Source organism: Epinephelus lanceolatus, chromosome 10, assembly GCF_041903045.1.
Source record: "Epinephelus lanceolatus isolate andai-2023 chromosome 10, ASM4190304v1, whole genome shotgun sequence".
Taxonomy (NCBI): Eukaryota; Metazoa; Chordata; class Actinopteri; order Perciformes; family Serranidae; genus Epinephelus; species Epinephelus lanceolatus.
Genome location: NC_135743.1, coordinates 41,514,427 through 41,533,786, shown reverse-complemented (window position 1 = coordinate 41,533,786; position 19,360 = coordinate 41,514,427). Strand labels below are relative to the sequence as shown.

The 19,360-nt window shown below is 40.5% G+C and overlaps 1 pseudogene; it reads right to left on the bottom strand.

Annotated features, from left to right (window-relative positions):
• Nucleotides 1-282: 282 nt before the first annotated feature.
• LOC144464436 (uncharacterized) lies at nt 283-19,078 on the bottom strand (annotated as a pseudogene).
• Nucleotides 19,079-19,360: the final 282 nt, after the last annotated feature.

Here is a 19,360-nt window from a genome sequence, read left to right as displayed (position 1 = left end):
AGTAGCTTTATTGTCATTCTGCTACAGAAATGTTTATTGTTAAAAAATAAACAAATAAAGGCAAGAAGCCTCAGAACAGAAACAGAAACTTCTACCTAAACATATAATGTAACATTCAGTGTGTTCTTTGGTTTGCTAATTAGCTTTTATGTTGCCAGTTCAAATATGTATCACAACATTAGATTACTGTTTTTAAACGAATAGGGTTTATAACAAAGTCTACTGGATCAGCTTTGCCTCTGATGAAATAACAGATAAGAACATTCTCTCAAGTTTAACTACTCACTTAAAGAAGTCCTTATTCAGCTTCAACAGAAGTTGATTTTTGAAGTTGTGAGAATCAATTCGTCCTCTTCTTGGGCTGAAGATAGGTCCAGCTGCACTAAACAGCCTTTCGCAGGCAGCAGAAGCAGGCAGGACTGTGTTCAGCTCAACTGACAGACTGGATATGGCAGGGAAAGAGGTCAACATGTCCATACCTTCAGCTGCACATGTCAGGTGGCATCCAGTTGTTTTGTTGTGTCTTGTGTGTGTCCATGCCTCATGCTGGAGAAGAAATCATCTTCATCAGAAGCACTTGATGAGTCAGGAGGAGACTGTCGCAGAGACTCATCATGGTCAGGGAGGTGTCTCTTGATGTAACAGAGGCCTAAATGAGAAGAATAACAGTTTATATGATTGTCAAAATTCATCAAGCAAAAACATAGCAATAAGAAATTGATCAGTCACAGTTCTTTTCTTGCCTTGCTTGAGGACATCCTCATCACTGGTCCAGGATGTTTTGAATTTGGGGTGAAGAATGGCTGAAGCAACCAGCTCTGGGTCAGACATCATTTTCCCAAACCTTTTCTTCAGACCGTCAAGCAGGGCATCAACAAGCAGAATCTAAGTGACACTCTTGTTTTCTCAAGCTTGGCAATGATGGTTGTGATGGTAGGCAGCAGCCACCCCATCTGAATAGATTCTCCCTGTAGTATGTTGATAACTTTGGCAACTGGAGCCATGGTGTTGGTGTATTCACCCAAAAAGAAAATATCAGCTGGACTGTACCTAAAACAGATTTTAAAAAGAAGAAGAAAAAAAAAGGAACATATATTAATCTTACACATTAATATTTAAATTGCAACATATCAGATTGCACAGAATGTGATGTAATAAACCAATAATTTCCCTTTGGCCAAAATGATCTTCAAACAATTAGAAACAGAACGATAAGTGATTATAATAATAAATAATAAATAATAAATGTTAGCAGTTCTTGTTTAATTTCAGACTATAAAATAAATACAATAATGAATTGGCCACAAATGGCTATGTGCTTGTTATTTAACTTACAATAAGAGCATGTGACTCTATCTTAATGCATCTAATTTTATGCATAATATAACTGTCTGCCCTGCCCTGCCCAGCCCTGCTCTTGTATTAGCCATTATTAGCCATGAACTAAGGAGGTATAAAAGGTTTTCCTCTGGCTAAAATGTAATGCATAGTAGGCTATGCCTTCACATTGCACCTGTCATATTTCTGTTCTCATCCTCCTCCTCATCACGACTGGGGTTAGTCTGTCCCTCAGCTTCATTGTCCTTGGGACTGGGAGCACCACCTAACGTTAATTGCAAGCATCCACAGGAAAAAAGCAAGCACATATTTTCTTTTAGTGCAGGTTTAAATTATAATGACTTACAATACCTAGTAGGCTAGTTGGCCTCTTGAAATGGACACCTAGAAGAAATATGCAGTTTGCCAAAGCCAACCTTGCACATTACACACTCACGAACGTTAGCTAATGTTAATGCACCTGCTATGGCACTGTGTTCTATGAACATAGTATAATTTCTGTGTTACGTACCTTTGCCTCTTGGGCTGCTCCTCATCCGTGTGTGCTGATCACTACCATCTTTTGAGATGCCACAGACTGTGGGCCCACTGAGACGGTTTGTGGAGGGTCCGTGTGGTATCCTACATCCTGGAATCTGGCTGTAGTGGATACGTGTTAGGCACCAGGGCCCTGCTGTGATGTACTTTAAAAGAAAAAAGGAAAATTATGTTTCTTAAACTGATATTGCACCAAAAACAGTCAACATTAGGGATGGGTATCGTTAAGATTTTATCGATACTCCTCATCACTTCTTTATTTCTAAATAATTGCTTTTTAGAAAATATATTAATTCAAAAAGCATAAATTCATAACAGGATGACTGAATATTTTGAATATAACTAAAAGTCATTTCCGGAGAACAGTAAAGTTTATAGAAGCAACGTCACTATAATATTTCTGACATGACAATACTGACTGACGTTTACAGTCACTGTAAGTCAGTGCTGCTGTCCTCTGTCCTCCTATCCGCCTATCCTCTGTCCTGCTCCCTCTCTGCTGATGTGATTCACTGCGTGCAGGTAACATTAGTGCTGGTAGAGAGAGGAGGGGCTGTTTGTCTCAGCCAGCAGCTAGGTTTAAAAGTATCTGCCCAATTTTACGATGTGTCAAACTAAGTTAGTCTACATACAGACAGCTGTCATTTCAGCTTATTAGTAACAATTTGCTATTAGCTGAACTAGTGTGCTCTCTAAATCAGCGTGTAAGACACAACCATACCCATCCATAGTCAACATGTAAACATCCCTGTAAAATCAGCAGACCAAACATACCTATTCAAACACATGTAGAGACAGACACACACACAAATACCTCCTCAGCTCTATAACTCAGACTAACTACAATGTTTAGTAACGATATAGTGAACATCCTCCATATAACAGAGCTTCAAGTAATAAAAACACATTGTACATTTTCCATAAAACGTATGATAAAAGCCGATTCACGATCAAACTCTGAGTACAGCCACACATTTTGACAAATAAATGCAGGTCTAATTGCTGCCTGTCGGCTAATCGCTCGAGCTAGCTAGCTGCTCAGATTGGGCATCACAGATAGACGTGTCAACTTTTGTCAATATGGACATGCTGCACAATGTTAGCTCTCCACCTTTTATTTCTTACTGAGACTAGCAGTGTAACTTACTGGACGCAGCGTAGCAAAAGCATTTCAATGCAATAGCTTTGATTAGCCGGTAAGCTGAGACCAGTGCCATAGCATTGTTCCGACCTCTCATTAGTCCAACGTCCCGTTGTTCCAATATGTGATTATACTAGGCTATACTGTATTTGTGTATCATAGAGGATCAGCAAACGCAACAAAAGTAGGCTACTGGTCGAGATACAAGTGTCATAGAGAGGAGAGAATGAAACACCATAACCTCCTGTTATTAACTCTGGGGTCCGGGTTGTGTGGGGAGCTCTCCACGGTGCTGAACGGCTCCCGGCTTGATGGTACGCCGCGACCGGCTCTGGGTCAGCCGGGAAAGGCTTGAGGCGGAGCAGGCTCACGGCTTATGTGTTTGCCACTTTCTTTTTCATTTTAACCCACACCATGATCTTTTCCTGACCCTAACCAAGTGGTTTTTGTGCCTTAACCACAGGGCATCATGATGATATCGGAACAATGGGACTTCGGAACAATGGGTTTAATATGGTCGGACCAATGGGCAGACCCCGCTGAGACCTACAGCTATAAAGCTGTGTAAAACACAAGGAAAAGGGAATAATAGGTCCTCTCCAAAAGATGATTCACAATGAAACTCCAATGGAAACAATACAATTTGACAAATAAATGCAGCTCTTACTTCCACCCCAGGTCTGACTGTTGCCTGTTGGCTAATTAATTGCTCAAGGTAGCGGCAGTAGCTGCTTAGCTCGGGCATCGCACATAGAAATGTGTCAACTTTTGTCAATATGAACATGCTGCACATCTTAGCTCTGTTAGATTCTCCACAATTCAGTCATTAAATTCATCTTACTGACACCACCCAGCCAGCAGTTTAACTTACTGTACGCCAATTAGCAAAAGCATTTTAAAACTATAGCTTTGGTTAGCCAGTTAGCCGAGGCCTACAGCTAAGCACTGGGTGTACAGTCTAACGTTAGCTCCTACAGCCATCTACTCCACACTCAACACTTGGTAGCAGCTTCCTAGTTTGTTTTTACACAACAAATTCACAACTCATGAAGCATACTTACAGGTTGTGATCCCAAATCTCCAGATATGTCCAACAAAGGGAAAATCCAGCAGTAAACTGTTGCCAGTTTGTGAAGCAGTCCTCAGGAAAATAGAGGGAACACAATAAAATGTCCAGGTTGTATTGTGGAGGAGTTGTATCAAAAATAATTACAACCACTTTTTCTTTGTTCCTTTGTCCTTTGGCAGTCCAAACAAGGGTAATTTTTGGTCACAATGAAGAAAGCAGCATCAGACATGGCGTCTCCTCAACGGGGTCATCCCTATGTTTCCCGGGTTCTATGTTCCCCACTTAACCCTGCAAAAAAGCTTCTATGTTCCCCGCTTTCACACCTTGGTTGAGCGGGCAACATAGAACCCGGGAAACATAGGACCTTTTTGTGTAAGCAGGGAACATAGAACCTTTTTTCGCCTGTTCATTAAAAATACTGCTACCTCTGAAAAGGACTTGGGAATTATTTATGAATTAACTTTTAGCAAGGAGAAGGATTACTCCCAGAAGAGAGTGAGACGTTGCTGTTTTATAACACTCAGAGCTGACAAGTAGAATTTGTGACATGTTGCAATTTTTTGGCTGTTTGAAATATTTAACAGCGATAAAATTAGAAGTGCAGAATGTAGAATCACCTTTTCTGCTGTAGGTTTTATGTGTATATGCAACCAACTTATTATTTAAGGGGAACAAGACCTAAATTTAAATTTAAGTTCTTTTCATGGCCTAAGGAAGTTCAATCAATATTAGTGAACACAAGTTACTCTCGCCTCTCGTATTAAGTCTGCAGCTGCTCCATAGACAATGATTGGGAGCCTGATTCTGTGGACCCACAGAATGTTTGTATTGTATTGTATAACCAAATGATCTTTATTCTATTGTAGTGTCCTGTTAACTAGAATATCAATCACCATTCATTATCTATAGGGCAGCTCCAGTCTTTGTACTTAATGAAGTCACAATTTGAGTTTCAACTCTCTAGTTTTTGGATTTGAGAGAGAGTTGGTCATGTTTACTGATGTTTTTGGGCTGTCTTAAACCATAGGAATGACGTATGAATTTTGTGCCATATACTGCAAGGACATTTTGACAAGCCCCACATGTAGTTTAAAACATACATGCAATCTATAAATTTAAATATTTGTCATTTGTCCCAGTAGTGTTAAAAAAAACATATTGTTTTACAGTATTTATAATAATACTTATATCACCAAAAATACTTCTTCCTTCTAACCCCAACAACGGACTTTTGTTGCCTTAACCTAAGGATGTAAATAGAGATTAAGTGTTTCACATTTGTTTACAGAGATTAAGTGTTTCACATTTGTTTACATGCCAATTTACTCCAACAAATGTCATCAAATTTGAAAAAGAGATTGAATAACTAACATATATAACCAAGTAATAACCACCGTAACATTTTTCACCGGCATCCATGCTGCTAGCCAATCGGCCATCATCTGATGGCAATATAGTTTTTTATTGGCTTTAAAAAAAAAATCTGCATTCATATGCAGATATTTATTTATTTTCTGTTTATGGCAATTAGCCAAAATGACTGGTGCACTGAAGAGAGAGAGCCTTTGCTGGGACATCCACTGGCGACACCAGAATCCTCGACATTTTGGCTGTTATCCCCAGAGGCTAATCTTTGTCAGACTGATTGCCAATTGGTTCTGAGGTTGGTCTACCGCTGCCTTTATTGGGTAGTTTGTTAGTGTTGTTGCCTGACTTTTTTGTTTTTAAGTGTTAGCTCGGTAAGTAGAGCAGTAAAAATACTATATAAATATTCATTCACTCATCTTCTAACCGCTTCATCCTCTTGAGGGTCGCGGGGGGGCTGGAGCCTATCCCAGCTGACATCGGGCAAGAGGCAGGGTACACCCTGGACAGGTCGCCAGACTATCGCAAGGCTGACACAGAGAGACAGACAACCGTTCACGCTCACATTCACACCTACGGACAATTTAGAGTTATCAGTTAACCTAGTCCCCAATCTGCATGTCTTTGGACTGTGGGAGGAAGCCGGAGTGCCCGGAGAGAACCCACGCTGACATGGGGAGAACATGCTCCCACACCCGGGATCGAGCCGGGACCCTCTTGCTGTGAGGCGACAGTGCTAACCACCACACCACCGTGCTGCCCCACTATATAAATATATATTATATAAATATTATGTATGTGGCAGCTACAGCAACACAGTGTACATTAAATGATTTTAGGGTAATACGATTAAGTAATATTTAAGTTGCCAGACAATGCCACCCTGGGAATTTCACCCAGAGAATTATCTTGCTTCCAAAACACTTAAGACTCACACGTTTGTTATACTCAAGAGGCATGAGATGTGGATTCAAACGTACAATGCAATACTTTATTTTAAACAAGTTTTTAATATATGTTTTTAATAATTAACATCATTCACACAGGGAGGGGAAAGGGAGGGAGATACTGCCACCCAGATCACCAGCACCACTACTGACCTTCAGCAACTGAAAAGGATAAAACAAATTAATGGGGAAGAAAACAAAGCAAATTAATACATCAACCGAATATACTAATTGAACAGAATATACTAAATAATGGGCAGGTTTCAAATTGAACTATACAAATTATACAAAATAATAAATGCCCAAATGAAATAAAATAAAACAAAAAGAATAAACTCCTTAAATTAATCCAAAGTAACGAAATATAACTCTTCCACTCATTCACACATTTAAAAAGGGGAATTAAATTCAGTCAAATGTTGTGTATGCAGGCAACAGTCATCTTCTTTGGATGAGGAAGCAAGGAATCAAGGCTAAGCAGACAGCCAAGCAAAGCAGTGCTTAGCAGCCAGCCAGGCAAGCAGACAGCATGCAAGAGACAACAAGCAATCAAAAGCCGTTTCAATACACCGTCAGACAAGCAGGAAAACAAAGGCTTCAGAAGCTTCAGAAGACAAAGCAGCAGGAGACAAAACAGCAGCAGTCCCAGTCAACTGGTGGTGATGTCAGCAGCGGTGAATACTGTCAGCTGATTCAATTTCACCTGATGAAAATAACATTAGCATTACTATACCAGGGTTTTTCCTGGGGTTTTTTGAGACCAAGGTGGCAAAGGCCTTTGGCGGGGGGCATCTTGACAGCTGTACTTTTAGATACGGTCCCTCCCTCTATTAAATATGAAAGGATGCCCCCACATGCTTGAGCTTTCTGCTGACTTGTATAATCAGAACAGACATGTCCTGTGATTTACAGCCTTCTATGATTATATTTACCCTTTACAGCAGGCACATCCTAACAGCTGAGAATATTAGTGTCAGGTATTGTCCCCCCTCTATTAAATATGAAAGGAGGCTGAAAGTCACAGGACATGTCTGTTCTGATGATAACAGGGCTGCCAACCTTTCAAAAAACCTTGGAGTGAGATTCAGTGGGGCCGACCACAATTTTGTCGTTTAGGCCTATACACTGATTTGGTGGATGCAGTCCTGATCCCCCGCATCCTAACGGATTTTTGGGGTGCCTACTGGACATGGATAGGGCCTAATACCTTACATACAAACAAACATAGAGAGAGACAATGGTGGTATAGTGGGGTTCTGGGGGTCCTCCCCCAGAAAATTTTGGATGTGGTAGATGTGATTTCCTGCATTCTGCTGGGTTTAAGGGTAGCATTCTGGAGATGGGCAATGGGCTACCTACATTCATTCAAAGCCACCCTGACTTGCAGGGCCTTCACAAGTAAACCTGCATTCAGCTCAGAGTGACTGAACTAGTTAAAACCAGAAACTATGACTTGCCTATGTGGCATATACAGTGTTTCTCCTATATGCAACTAGCAGCAGCACACCGCCACTGCTGAAATATGACCGCCACTGCTGATTTTTAATTTTTGTTTTGTCTTAGCTCTTCAAAAACTACTGTTATATTATTTGGCGCTACAGACACTTCATATCCAGGTCAATTCACACACTTGTGATTAAAGCATATAAGAGGAGAGGAGAGGGCTGCGTCTCGATGCGCACACAGACACGTGCGCACACACACAGGTGAGGTAAATAACCTTCCTCTTCCTGGATTTCCTCCTGGGAGGACTGATTGGTGGATCTCTCCACCTGATCTCAAGGAGTTATGTACTCTGCTTAGTAGTTCCCCCTGCTGGCCCCCAACTGACATTATTTCTTCTCTTCCAGATCCATTGGCTTGCTCTACCTGCTTCATCTGACATTTCCTTCACTGTCTTCCTCAAACTCTGTCCCCGCACTCCCAGTTCCCCCAGGAGCGAGACAGCTGATCTTGCTATGAATCCCCTACACCCCACTTCCACTAGACAAATCAATAGCAATCAATAAAACAGAATCAAGCGTCAGTTGGGTCTAATTTTGAACCAGTGTATCTGAATATTATTTATGTGTAACAGGTTCTGTTTGGACCCAAATGCAGCACACGGTGTGGCACAGTTGAATTTATTACGCTTATCTGAAGTCAGAAATGTACACATTAACCAGTTATGCTGCAGAAGTTTAAGGCGTGTGTTAACCGTTTGTGATTATGCCTTAGCACAAGCTCTCTCACACTCCTTTTTGCTAATGTTTTCCTGTAAGTCTTCTCTCCATGCCTCCAACCTTTTTACCAATGTTTCTGAGAATTTGTCTACCAGAGGATTATATATTTTAGAAATTAAGCCCCTCCCATGGCAGTCCTTCACCATTATTTCTTCTGTTGTAGACAAAATTGGGATAGATAGTGATTGATTTTGTTGTGTCCGAATGAAATTTCTCAGTTGTAAATATTTAAAGAACTGGTAACAGACTACATTATGTTTGGCAGCAATTTCTTCAAAGGACATCAAACGTTTACCATCCAGACTGCAAATATCTCCTATTTTTTGTAACCCCCGGTTAGCCCAGATTTTAAATCCTCCATCCCCTCTTCCTGGAGGGAAAAATTCATTTCCCCATCTTGGACTAAAAAGTGAGAGAGAGTTGGTTTCTTTAAGGTATCTTCTAGTTTGATGCCACACACGAATCATGTCTAACCATAGGATTTTTTGTGTTCTTTTTGAGGTTTTTATATTAGCCGAGTACATGTAAATGGGTAGAGGCAAATTCAGTGCACAACCTTCCATCTCTCTCCACAACGCAGCATTTTCCTCTGTGTAATAGAACATCAGCGTTCTCAACTGCGCAGCCCAGTAATACCAGAGTGGGTTTGGACATTTAAGCCCCCCTCTACGTAGGGCAAGTATAACAGTGAGAGACGCAACCTGGGATGTCTGTTATTCCATAAAAACCTGATGAAAAGTGTCTTCAAACAAGAAAATAAATTACTTGGTGGCGGCAATGGTAAATTTTGAAACAATTACAACAGCTTAGGAAGCACATTCATTTTGAGAATGTTTATTTTCCCAATTAATGACTTAACCGCAATCTTGACTGGATGCCAGGTTCACACTGGATGTGCTGCCTATTTCCTTTTTGGTGCCAATGTTGACCAATTGAGCTGTTCACACTGGGTGTGCCAGGGCGCAAAGCTTCCTTGCCGAATTGCGATAGTGATAGTTTTGGGGACTGGTCAATTTTTTTTTTCCATGAACCACAAGCAAATCTGCCAAGAAAACACACTGATGTCCCATTAAAAGCCTGAATCTGATTAAAAAGCCTGGCACCAAGTCCACTTAAGCTTTCACTCCATGGTAGAAAAAAACATCAGCTGTGTGAAACAATGAGGAGACATTAAAACCTGTTGAAACCGAAAGTCCCTCAATTGCGGGACTCTGAGAGCAACTTTGCAAACACAGTGTGAAACAATGCACTGATCACAAAGAATTTAGTGATGTTGCACATCAAATTAAACAGCAGAACCTGGGCTACAAGGCTGTAAAAGCCCTTTTTACATGCCCCAAATGCAGCTCAAACAACAACTAAATAAACAACAACAAATCCAACTCCATACAGCACCGATATCCCAACCCACTCGGTATATTTCGGGCTCTAACTCGACGACACGTTATGCAAAACACACGCCATTCATCTCCAATGAGAGCAGAGACTCCGCTGTTTCCACACATATGTGCCAAAGCACGCTACACCAAAGCTTCAGAGAGATAGAGGCCAAAGAACAACAACAACAGAAATTGTTTCAATGAGCTATAGTTGTAATATTTCTCTTACCTTTGTTGTTTTTGCCGTGAAAAGCTCATTCTGCCGTTAAATCACGCTACATTGCAGTAGACCGACATGTTGTCCGTCTGTCAAATGAATCCGAGCGAACATCACGGCCTTCAGGTTTCGGGGATAAGCATAACGATGACCACTCACAGCAGCCGACATCTCCCCCACAACAGTGTTCTGCTGACTCTGATTGGCTTACAGTGCTGTCAATCTTGTTTTGGTGGGTATAGCGTCATTCTATTGGCTCTAACGAATCAAACGAGGTGTCGATCACTCAAATTGATCAATTCCTCACGGAGATATGGGCCTCCAAAGCACAGAAGAGAAAATCTGTTTCACGTGTAGTAGGTGTGTATTGGTCAGTTTGGAGTGGGAAATGGGGAAAAAAGACGAAATGGACAGTTTGATGTTTAGGATAGAAACATACAACCTTTGCAGAGTTAATGTTCACATATTGTGCTATGATTTGATAGAGGTTTAGAGCTGCAGCTGCATCATTCCAAAGGGATACTCATCCTGAAAATGTTTTTTTTTTTTTTTTTTTTTTTAGGCGAACCTCAATATGTTTCATTTGTGTTACATGTGAAGAGTAAATGAAGATGGCACACAGCACATATACTGATATTTACACATCTTAACAAATCTCACAAGTGTTCCCTTTGCTATGACACCAAAAGTATTCAAATAGACCTTGTGGTTGCAGAGATATATTCATTTCATTATGGATATGCAATTTTTGAGCAGAGGCCTATAAAATAAGCTCAGGGCTTATCTTCCTCAAATAAATACATACAACACAGAAATGTCATATTTACTTTTTTTTATCTTTTGATGTTTGACTTGCACTCTTTTAATAATGTCATTTCCTTGAATCATCTGTCACTGCTATAGCTTAAAGGCACCTGATTGGAGAATTGGCTCCACCAGCTGCTTATCTCCATGAACCAACTACTAATATTCACATAACAGTAGTGGATGGAAACGCACATTTTTTCCCACATTTTCTTTAATATTCTGGAATTTCAGTTAAAATTTGCAAAATTTCATAATAGCTCTTGCTGAACTTTAGAATGCATTTGTCCAGGGAACCAGGTCTGGATTTTTCCCCAGTTACTTATGTTGAAATTGCTGGGTTCTGTAAAAACAATCTCCCACTCCCAACACAATGTCCAATTTTCAGGTTTGGACAGGAACTTTCATGGCAGCAATCATACAGGTCTTGTCATTCTTTTATCTCATCCTCCCCCTTGTTATCGTCTCCTTTGTTGCTGTCCTTTTGTTTAACATTCATGTGAACTTGAGCCAACACTAATGGATGAAAAGTCTTTGGCCTCTCTGTTTCAGCAAGTCTCCTTTATCGAAGCACAGGCCTAATCATGAGGAACAGAGGAGGCAAAAAAAAAACTGCCTTCTTAGTGTCATAGGGCTTTCTTCAACTGGTGAGATTAGAGTGTAAAACCAATGTGATGAGTTATTTTTCCTGCCCGCTATGAAATCTGCCTCTCTCTCAGGGAGCCTCTCACCAGACAAATGGTTCCTTTGCATAAAATGTAGCCTTTGTGTTACAGTAGAAATCAAGTATGCATGGCCAAATGCCAAGCACTGCATATATTAGCATTCAGTAAAATCTGCCCCGGCTGCCGCATACATGGAACATTAGTCTACTCTTTATCCAACATAATCTTAAAGACCATTTATCACAGTGCAAGACTAATAGACTTCTGTGGGTTACTCCAATGCCCTTCTGGGTCCAGACCTGTGTGCCAAGCCCTGGAGAGAAGATGGAAGAAGTCTATTTGGTCTAATTAAACTGATTACAATGTGCTCACTATGAGGGCTGAAATAAATAAATAATTGCAGCCTTGTAGGCACAGGTCAGTAGATAATGGAAAGGTTTTGCTGATAATTAGCTCTAAATGGTTTAAGTACAGTACCCTTCGCTATGAGGCAAGCCAGGCATGATGCCTTGTTTTGCTGCAGGATTTTTCTCTTGGGGAATTCCAACTGTGTGAAGCTCAAATACAAAAGGTACCATTACAACAACAATCTTTTAAGGCAATGAAGCGGTTTAATATAGATACTGCAGTTAATAACTAAAATGTGCAGAGTTATGCGTCTCTTATTCCATGTTAAAGCTTCACAAAGGTAAGTACATTGCATTTTGATGGACTGGGCACAAGGTAGATCCACTAGTAATTAATTAATACTTATACATTAATTAATTAATTAAATTAATTAATACAATACATTTGAAACTCATCTAGTGGACACGATTAAGCATTGTGGCTCTGTCCCTATAAGATCCTGTGGCTATTTTCCCTTGCAGTTATCTGTTATCAAGCAATGAACTAAGTCCTTAGTGCATCATCCCAAAATAGTAGCTTCATACAAGAAGCCAGTCGCAACTCATACAGATAACTGCAATCTAACTTGACTTGTTGAACAACTTTCATGACAATGTTAATTTCATTAACGAAAACTGAAGAGGAGATATTTCCAAGAAATATTTCTTCATAATTAAAACAAACAAAACGTATGTTTCATTTTCATTGATGAGAGGAAATAAATATGTTGGTGGTGGACTATCAAATGAGATGAGGAGAACTGAATGAAAAATTATTTTTGAAACATATGAGAAAAATGTTTTAAATTAAGAGCTGAGAAAGGCCATGCTCGCAAGTATGAGCGGTATGAGATTGGAGTGCCACACCCCAATAAGTAGTCAGTACCAGCATGTTTTGCTGGCCTGTAAAGGTAAATAGGTAAATAGTGTGAACAGCTGAACTGTGCAGTTCTACCTTACACAGCCTCCACCTTACACCAGATGCTTTGGGTAATACTCCTTGTCACAAACTGGCTCAGTGAATGTGACAAATAGGGAGTCCACACAAAAGATTTACTTAACACAGGCAGACCTTATTATATAAATTAACTTAAATAACAAATGGAGTGTGTAGTTCAGCAAAGTCAGTTATGAAAGCCATGCATGGGTGTGTGTCAGGTGTGCTGTAGAGGTGTTGAAGGTGCAAACCAAAAGCAATGATGCCCAGTGGATGAAGGAAGAGAGAGACCAAGTGAACAGAGGAGGCAGAGGAGCTTTTCTAGCCTGGAAGCCCAGGTGAGCCTAATCACGGCAACAACCCTCCAATGTCAGCCAACTGCCTGATGAGGCTGGCTGGGACATTCTCAAAAACAGTAGGAGGGGCGTCACACCCCCCTCTTAAGATCAAGGTTCCACCTTGACATCTGGAACAAAAAAACGTACCAAAATTTAGCCCTTTTTAGATAGGAGTTGTGCAAAGTTGCAGGAAAGCCCAATCAGTCTTCTTTCAGCATTGGCTGTATAAAAATAAAATCGGGGATTGTGGCAAAATGCCGCCTACCTACTTTTGTTTATACAGAATGCACCTTTTTCGGGGCAATGGGTGGCGTGAGCAAGTAACAAAATGTGTAGCTCAGCGTGTGACGTAACCAGTGACATGGGAGAGAAGCCGCGGTTAGTCAGTCCTTCGGCGATTCTCTCGTAAGTCGACCCGTTCCTCACTGTCCCTGTCATCTGACGGTTAATGGACTCTTCCTTTGTGAGGGCAAGGAAGGCGCGCAATTCTTTGTGTCTCCAGTTGCTCATCTTTACAGTGTCTGTCAGGTTTGTGTTTCCCTCTTGCTACTAGCTGTTCTCTAATTCCTGCTATCAGCTGTTTCCTGTTTATCCACCGCCAGTGGGTCTCACGTGTGGCGTCATCAACAGCTCCTCCCACAAGTCATCAACAGTCCATCCTGTGGCGGAAGATCACCTCATTCTTTTTAAACCTAAAAGGGTATGTCTACCCTATGAGGCGGAAGACTGGGCACCTCGGATCAACTCACCAATCCGGTTCTGTGTGTCTAAACGCTCACGGCTTGCCGGCAAAACAGCCCAACATTTGCTAAAATCTGTCAGTGTAAAACGGGCTGTTGTTATGATGTTAGAGCAGGAAAAAAATAAACAATATATATATATATATATATATATATATATATATGTATGTATATTTATATAGACACACATACATACACATATTTTATTTTTTAGAATAGAATAGAATACTGTGTCTGAACCAAATGGTACCAGAAATTCCTCTTTGACAGGGCTCAACATAACATTTACACATGCAAGACATTACAGGCATTATAAAAGGACCTAAGAACTTAAAAAATGCACGGGATGGAAAATAAACAACACACATCGATACATAAAAGAAAAGGACCAGCAGCATTCGCAAACCATTACTGGGACACTGAAATTCCTCTACTGTTGAGGGCTGTTATTGCATTTGGAATGAATGATTTTTCATCGATTGTTTTTCTGGCCAGCCAGACTGATGGGAGGAGACTGAATGAATGATGGAGGGGATGAGAGGGTTCCTCTGTAATCAGGGTGGCCTTCCTGATAACAGAGTGCTCATACAGATGGAACAGTCGAGTTTGTGGTGAGCCAATTATTTTGCTGGCTTGATGCAAGTGAGTTTTATTTTCTGTTTGTTAGTGAGAAAGTTGTACCAAGATGAGATATTGAAGGTGAGAATGGATTAAATGAGTGACCGGTAGACCATCATTAAAATCTTTTTACTAACATTAAAATTTCTCATCTTCCTGAGAAGATGGAGGCGCCGGAGTGCTTTGTTGCTGTTTCATTTGGACTTTTAGCTGTCATCAACACCTATAAAGGGCATAGGTTTCACACCAAGTACGAGACCTCATGTTGAGTTGGAGGAGAACAAGGGAGAAACTTAAACAGAGCTAGTCGACCCTCATGACGCAACATGTAACCCTGGCGACTGTGTTACAAAGAAATCTGCGCAAAAATTTATTCTTTTAGTTCAGTTTTACCCTCAGCAAAGGCTGTAAAAAAGACCCTATATGCAGTAATTTCTAAATAATTTTATTTTTATTTTCATTACCAACATAATAACATCAGATAAAAAAAAAATAGCTGTGGCAACACTTGAAATATATACAAGAAAGGGAAGCTATTAATTTAAAAACACAAGAAACTCAATATTTAAATGCAATATTTTACAGACTGTAGATGACCTGATGAGACTCATTTTCCCCAAAATCCCCATCCCAAAGGACCTGGCATCCCAGGATAAAAGACTTAAAGGAGGAAATGGTTGCCTTACACGTCTCTCAATTCAGCCAAGGGGCAGCTGGAGGCCAACGCAGTGACCAATCGGATCAGGGAACTCCTGGCATATCCGTAGTACAACACAGGACAGGATGGACGCCTGAATGGAAAGAATTGGACACTATTAGTGTTGCAGATAAAACGCTGCTGTGTTTATATTTATATATCTATCAGTTGTATATTATTTAGTAAGTTTTTTGTAGTTTTTGTTTTTCACATTTGCTAAAAATTAAGTTCTTATGAAAAAAGACTTATTTGTCATTTCTTTGTTTTTTTGTACAGTGAAACCTTAGTGTTCATAATTGAGTTTACACAGTTGTATCTCATAACAAGTCATAAAAACATACTCTTCTTCAGTTCTATGCCCTAAGGGTCCATCATCATACCTGTAAATGTTGTGGGTGTGTACGGATTCAAACAGTCAGGCTCCAGGTCTGGATGATGTATCAAACATGTAGGATGAACTGGAACCTGGTCAATTATCCCAAAACCTAATTGGTAAAAAGACACAAGACATACTGATTTATACTCAGGAGACAACATCCCTGCATAGAACAAATACTGGTCCAGGAACCAGAATGTGTTTTACTATGAAACTTTGATTTCACATAAATAATGTGGAGAAACTGTGATACATTGGTACATTGTACATATTGTAGATTACAAACACAAGGTGATGATGATGCGATATAATAGTCATACTAAATTCAATTTGATGTTAAGAGCCGATTTTGACCATAATGGGAAGAGTATGTGTCTATCGCGCGTTGAGGTGACTGAAATCGGTGCCTGGAATTGGGCCTGACGGCTCCCGACCCCGTCCTCCTTGTTTCTTCTAAAATGTCTTTTGTTGTCAATTCAGTATCTTAGGTTCGGCTGGCAGGTACTTAGGAAAACACTGGAGATAGGCAGAATCTGGTGCAATCGAGTTTATTGTGTTCGTAGGCAACAACACAGACAAACTCACGAGTCAGCCTCCGGAGGACGACTGAAAACCTGCTTTCAGCGCTCTGGCTTATATGCTGGTGGAGGTCGAGGAGATCTCCACCCATTTCTGTAGTCCTTCCCATTTCGATCCGTTTTTACTGGTAGCAGACTTTTGCCTTTATTCCTGCTCAAGCTGGAATCTGCCACCAGTATTTCCAGAGTCGCTCTCGCTCTATTTTTTAAAAACCCATGTGATCTGTGGGGACTCACATGCTACAGTCCCTCGTGCTCTTATTTTTAGAAAAACATGTGATCCCTGGTGACTCACATGCTACAGTTCCTCGTGACACAATCATTTGAATGTGTGTGTGACCTTTATATAAACTCTTAAGTGCATTAAGCAGTACAATCAAGTGAGTGTGCTATCTTCTTCACACAGCACGTGGTAACTTGTATGAGTGTCACTATAAGTTCACAACATCATGTGAGCGTAGGTTAGTGCATTATATCATTACACAGTGCGTGATAGGTTATGTGTGTCAATAAGAGTTCACAACTAAGATGTCACTAAGAGTTCACACCGTTGCATTGCATATTACACATGAATACAGGATTAGTTTTTTGCAAAAGTCTACACACTAACATGGTTATATAACTATTTGTATCTTATCCAACTTATATGGTCTAATATCTGATGATTAATTTTGACTTTTACACTACAGCGTAAAATGCTAAAGTATATAATCTCACAAATTAAAGTTTCATTAAAAGTTCATTAAATTTCCTCCAAATAATGTTGAGACTAAGAGGCCCGCCCTGCTTCAGACACACCCCCTCAAGGGTGGGATAAAACAAGTGAGCTCGGCGCATCTACTCTTTTTTTCCTTTTTTTGTCTCTTTTACTCTTTTCTGTCACTTCTCTTACTCTTTCTTTTTTTTTTTACTTACTTTCTTCTTTCTTTTCTCTTTTTTGAAAAGAGTTACGCTACGAGTTATGTTACGCTCTTAAACTCGGTTCCCACGTAACTCTTTCTTGCTTACGATCAAAGTTATTTTAAACTTTTAAGTTTTACTTGTTTGGGGCATCGGTGGCTTAGTGGTAGAGCAGGCGCCCCATATACAAGGCTGTTGCTGCAGCGGCCCGGGTTCAAGTCCAGCCTGTGGCCCTTTGCTGCATGTCATCCACCTCTCTCTCTCCCCCTTTCACACTTGGCTGTCCTATACATTAAAGGCAAGAATGCCCAAAAACATATCTTGAAAAAAAAAAAAAAGTTTTACTTATTCAGTTTTTCTTTTGTTTCCAGTGCCTTCAGTGACATTATACCTGAAGCAATGAAGCCAGTCGATTGCAACATTTTTTTCTATGCATTGTTAATAACTTTGATTATAATATCGAACGGCCAACGAGATTGTTTTCAACCATATACTCGGGCTCAAACAAATACGGCTCAACAAAGAAATGCTGTTCTTCTTCAGTTTCAAAGTCTTCAGACATGTTGGGCTGTCCTTTGCTAAAAGACCGTAGTGCAAATTATCTTTTAGCTCTGTGGTTACTGTTGTCTCTCCCTGCGGTGCACGTGTCACATGATGTAAACACGGGTAAGCAAAGCTCATGCTTTCGCTGGTCTTGCGCAGGCGCGCACACGTGAATGCGGAGCACAGAGAAGCAGTCAGAGCTACAGGCTACAGTGAGGCTAAAAACAGAGTTCATATGACGTTTTTCGAAACAACTTTTTATGTCGGGGCTGCAGCACACTTGGATCACTATGGATGAGCATGTTGGAGATATTTTGTGGATTCAATTTTGTGTTCTTGGACGTTAGTCTGGGGCACCGTCAGCCATTAGGTGTGCTACCTGCTCCCCTCGCCGATCTCCGCAAGGGATGTGAGGACTCTTCAACTTCACCAGAGCATTCCTCAGCATGAGGGTGAGTAGATAATGGCTGAATTTTCATTTTGGGTGCACTATCCCTTTAAGAGAACCAACGTTTGAAGGCCACCCGAAGGACGTCACAGTCAGGCTCAACCGCTCCTCCACTGCAAACTTCTAGCCGGTTTCATTCTGCTGGGACGTCCGGGAGTTGCAAGGCAACAGTCCGGGGGTCCTCAGGAGAATCAGGAGAATGATCCAATGCTGCTAAGAAAGTAGGCAAAGAATTTCCCTCATCTGATGCAGCCGCTGTGCAGTGATAAGAGTGATGTCAAGATTTAATTATCTTGATCTCAATTTATGTTTCCTTAGGTAAATGGTTTTGCGCATCCCTGCATTCCCAATTTATCTATAGCCACATACTCTCTCACTATCACCAAATTACATAACTTGTTACTTCCTGATTTAATCCATTTATACATATTGTTGATTTTGTGTTATTTCATATCATCCTCATTCAGTTACTCATTTGTTACACATTTAGCCTAAATAAATCTTCATTTATTGCCAAGTCGTTGTCTGTGGATATTTCTTTTGAGCAGGAACTAAGATCACTGTATAGAGAATTCATATTGAGATTGATTCATTATTGATAAGCGTGCTGACAAATTAATAATTGGTTTACGGAGTTATTCATTTGATTAGTCGCTTCCCTCATTAGGATTATTACGCAGATTTCATCTGTGTAATATTGTGAAAATTAGGCCTATCCTGACCCGAAAAGATGCAGAAAACTTGTTGGTCTTTTCCTTGCGTTGCTCCATGTCTGTTGTGAAGGTTTCCTTGAACTTAATGATGTAAGCTGGATCATCCTCAGAGACCTCCATCACTCACAATAGATGACATAATGCTGGCAGCACCACTGAGCAAGAAACAAACTTCTCTCCTCCCAGAAGTTCAGTTATGTACCTGCAATAAGAGAAAAGCACTTCAGTTAGGAACTAGGTACATTCACTCACCCCATGAGTGAGTTCTCTCTCTCCCTCTCTCTCTCCCTCTCTCTCTCTCTCTCTCTCTCTCTCTCTCTCTCTCAGCTTATCCAGCTCAGCTGTTGTTGGCATGGTGCTGTTGGTTCCATGTAAGGCCAACGCATCTCTCAGTGGTTCTTG